General features: G+C 52.5%; 1 long non-coding RNA gene across 1 annotated transcript; it reads right to left on the bottom strand.

Annotated features, from left to right (window-relative positions):
• Window positions 1–220: 220 nt before the first annotated feature.
• LOC120400425 lies at window positions 221–4144 on the bottom strand. Its single transcript, XR_005595795.1, has 3 exons — window positions 4063–4144; window positions 3423–3580; window positions 221–390 (listed from the first exon to the last, which is right to left on the bottom strand). It is a non-coding gene; the product is annotated as an uncharacterized LOC120400425 (long non-coding RNA).
• Window positions 4145–4528: the final 384 nt, after the last annotated feature.

Below are 4528 nucleotides of genomic sequence, written 5' to 3' on the forward strand. Positions count from 1 at the left end.
ATGTATTAAAAAAAATATCCCAAAAAGAAAATGTTCCATGTTTTAATTACAGAAACATGTGTACAAATGCAGCAAGGTAACACAACAGTCATAATCCAAATACAATCCCTGCTGTACTTCTGTTCCCTAGCTTTATGTACTGCCAGTCTCCCTTTATATTCTAAATGAAGCCCAGATTTCTACCCATCTTGTAGTATATTTGTTATTGTGGTGAAAAAAAAAAATCAATGAAGTGTTAAATATAAAACTGTCCAGATGACGAAGCTCATGCGAGCTAAATAGAGCAGCATGATTTTTTTATTAGGTAGTGCGCTAGTCGATCTGTTCTGCTGCCTTGCTCTGCTGAATGAACACTTCCTCCTCGTGTCACTCAATGTGAGACTGTGCTGCCTAAAGATAAGCCAGGAGGAAGGTTTGTGCATGTAGTCTCTTGTGACTCTAAATATATACATACAGTGAGAGTGCTTAACATTGGAGGTGTTTATGAAAAGTTGTCAGCCTGCCAGGAAGTCACAAGTTCCCCATCAATTTTCTTTCTTGTTGAATGTTTATATTTTTACTCCATATGGCCTGCCTATATGATAACCAAGATGAATGTAAGCATTCATCAAAAAGGCGTGCTTCAGTTGGCTGGGTCTACAAGGAGATTACTATGCAACCAGTTATGGGGATGAAGAGAACATCTACACAGGAGCTGGGAGGTGCAGTCCCTAGCACAGGTAGACACTCATGCCAGGGGTGTAGCCATGGGTAGGCCACGGCCTACCCAAATCTGAGCAGGGGTGTAGCGCTACCACAGCAGCCCAGAGTGGCACTTGGGCACCTGAAATCCAGGATGGAGCTCTGCGCCGGCCCCCTTCAGAAAGCTACGCTCAGGCAGCGAGGCCTGGCCATTTTCTGAGCTGCGGGCCAGAGGGTTCCCACCACCCTTATCTCTCGGGTCTGCCCAGCCCCAGGAGCGCACCCAGGACTCACACACAGTGAAGTGGCAAAGGACAGTGCCACAGAGACACATTAGTGCCCCAGCTGTTCTGCTCCCCGCCCTCCTCCCCACCCAGAGGCTGATAACGGTTTTGTGGCACCCTGGGCCAGAGCAAGTGGAGGGGGGACCCTCCCCCCCCTTCCTCCTGCAGTCCTCTTCCCTCCCCGCTCCCCCCGCCCCCATGCTCCTGCCAGGGAAATGGAGTTGGGATGCAAGAGCTTCTCCCACTCCCTGGCAGAAGCGCCAGGTGGAACAGGGTGGAGTGCAGGGGTGCCATTTTCAGGGGCACCCTGTTCACAGCTGCTCTGATGGGAGAGGTTTAGTGGGCATGTGGGGTGCTGCACTGGGTCCCAGCTGGGTTCAATAATATGCAGCACTGCATCTGGCCCCAGTGAGTGCGGGATAAGGAGGCAGAGCCAGGCTCCCCCCCAGGAGAGGTGAGTTGAGGCCGGTGGCAACGGAGCTGCTGGAGGTGATTGCCCAAGGTGAGGCCTGTGCATGTGCACCTCGGCAGGTGAAGCCCTGTGTCTGGGGGCACCAGGGCTAGGAAGAGGGCGTGGGGTCAAGGGCTGAGCTAGCACCATCTGTCATTGCCCATCCACCCGAAAGGCGGGGCCCACCCAAATTTCTACTCCTAGCTATGCCACTGACTCACGCTAGCACTGCTTGAACTAGCACACTGAAAAAGCAGGGTGGATATTGCCAGTGATGAGCTGCCAAAATATTAACAACAGGTTCCCTCCTCACCTCACCCCCCCGGGGGGTCGTGCCCCATCCAACCTTGCATGTTCCTTGACACCGCCCCCCCCGGGACCTCTGACCCATCCCCCCCTTCCCTGTCCCCTGACTGCCCCATGCTGCCCCATCCAACCCCTCCTCTCATTCTTGCTGGCCCCCCGGGACCCTTGCCCCATCCAACCCCCCTTCTCTCTGTCCCTGACTGCCCCCCACCACCTCATCCAACCCCTGCTCCTTCCTGACTGCCCCCCGGGACCCTTGCCCCCATTCAATCTCCCTGTTTCCTGCCCTCTGACTGCCCCAACCACTATCCACCCCCCTACAAGTCACCAAACAACCCCTCCCTGCTCTGCGGGGCCCGACTCCCCAGACCGGGCTGGGCCGGAGCTGCTCGGCCGGCACTGGGACCGGCACCGTGGGGCCCGACTCCCCGGACCGGGCCGGGCCGGAGCCTCTCGGCCAGCACCGGGACCGGCGCCGCAGGGCCCGACTCCCCAGGCCGGGCCAGAGCCGCTCGGCTGGCACCGGGACTGGCGCTGCGGGTGCTTGCCCAGGACCAGGCTGGGGCCAGGGGCGGGTCTAGCAATTTCACCTCCCCAAGCATGGCGGCACGCCGCGGGGGGCACTCTGCCGGTCGCCAATCCCACGGCTCCGGTGGACCTCCTGCAGATGTGCCTGCAGAAGGTCCGCTGGTCCCGCGGCTCCAGTGGACCTCCCGCAGGCACGCCTGCGGATGCTCCACCGAAGCCGCCTGCCGCCCTCCCGGCATGCCTGCGGGAGGTCCACCAGAGCCTCCTGCTGCCCTCCCAGTGACCGGCAGAGCGCCCCCCGCAGCATGCCGCTCCAAGCACGCGCTTGGCGTGCTGGGGCCTGGAGCCGCCCCTGGCTGGGGCGCTCGGCCGGGGCTGAGGGAGCCACTCAGGTGGAGCCGGACTGGGCCGCATGCGCCCGACTTACCTGCCTGCTGCTTGTTTCAGGCTTCCCGCAAACATTTGATTTGTGGGAAGCAGGGGATGGGGAGGAGACGGAGAGAGGAGAGTTCAGGGGAGAGGGGGAGGTGAGCTGGGGCCGGGTGGACAGCTGCCCGAGCCTTTGTTAAATTTAAAAACTTTTTTAGAACCGGTTGTCCTGGAACAACCAGTTCTAAAAAGGCTTCTAAATTTAACAACTGGTTCCTGTGAACTAGTGCGAACTGGCTGGAACTCACCACTGGATATTGCGGTGGGGCAGCAGCTCAGGTTAGCTACCGTGGCCATTTCCATACCGTGTAGCAAGGTCCACACCAATGTTTTTAGCACAGGGCTGTCTACCTGGGCTGCGAATTGCACCTCCCAGCTGCAGTGTAGACATACTCAGAGTTTTATCCAGAACCCCTTCCCACTCCCCAAGCCAAGAAACTACCCTCAAGAAAGGGACCTTGTCCATATGAGGCAAACATAATAACCATTAACCTACAGAACCTTGGCTGCTCACTGATCTCCCATAGGCCAACAGTTCTATTTTGACTGAGGTTAAGATGTACTGCTTGAGATCTGATCCCCCCTGCTGCTGCCACTGCCATTAGGATCCCTTCTTTCCTCTCTCCAGCCACCCTTTGCCACCAACAGGCTCCCTTGCCCAAGAATTAACAAGAAGCCCTTTGCTGTGCACCCACTCTGTATCCTGCACAAGTGGAAAATTAAAAGACAGTTGGTGTGCTGACCTGAAGTTCTGAGAGGAAAATACATGGACTCATTGGTATTCTTTACCAGCGGCAAAGCCTTCAGCACTGGTAGGTTGGTGGCAGAGGTCTCAGCTGTCATTTGGAAGGCCCAGGGTCAATGTTTGGCCAGTGTTGTGAATTTTCTCTGGTCTCGTTCTCTAAAAGGCAATAACAGACAAGGATAACAGGTTGTTTTAATTAACACCATTTTAAACAGCCCTTTGCACCAGCTGGATAGAGCAAATCCTGTTTAACAATGTGGTTGCAGCTTGTGGTCAGCCCTAGGCTAGTGGGTTTTTAACCCACTTGTAATCCACACAAAAACTGTCCTGGCTAATTAATTAAGAATTAATTAATTCTATTTTGCTATTTTTCTATTGATTAACTACTCTTTGGGTCTGATTCTGATCTTTCTTTCATCAGTTTTGCATTATTAACACTGGTAGAGTTACTCCTGACTTACACAAGTATAAGTGAGTGCATTCAGACCTTTAGTTTTTATTCCTGCTACTATAATACAGACACAGAAACTAAGAGAAAAGCATAAAGTAATATGAAAGAGATGCTAGCCACTACATCTGCTTATAATGAACCAGAGTGTAAATTATCAGAAGTTTGTTTGTTTGAATATTGGCTTTACCTTAGAACAACTTTGAAACCTCTCAATATCATCAGTTTCTGATGAGACCTACTTTTCTCCATCTCCATCGTCCTTGTAAGGCTCTGCTGGAAAATATCAGGCAGTATTATTCTGATGGCCACCCCTACTAAGAAAACAGTTCTACTTCCTGAGCTGCAGATAATAAAACAGTAACAGGTGTTTCTAAAAAAATGCTTTTGAAAATTAATTAACATTTACAGTAATTAACTCTGTAGGGGCCTTATCTTCCAAGCCCTTCACACAAGTGACTCATAGATTTCAGTGGGAGTTCCATGCAGGGAAGTCTTGCAGAGTTGTGTACTTTTGAATTATTGTAGAACAAATCACAGCAGGTTCTTCTTAAGGAATTAAAACTTCAGTCCATAGCTATAGCTGGCTCTATTTATACAGCTTTCTCCCTGTTAATTTCTCTACTGCTGAATTTCACTAAGAAGTGTTCATGCCC

The sequence above is a fragment of the Mauremys reevesii genome, linkage group 3 (genome assembly GCF_016161935.1).
Source record: "Mauremys reevesii isolate NIE-2019 linkage group 3, ASM1616193v1, whole genome shotgun sequence".
Taxonomy (NCBI): domain Eukaryota; kingdom Metazoa; phylum Chordata; order Testudines; family Geoemydidae; genus Mauremys; species Mauremys reevesii.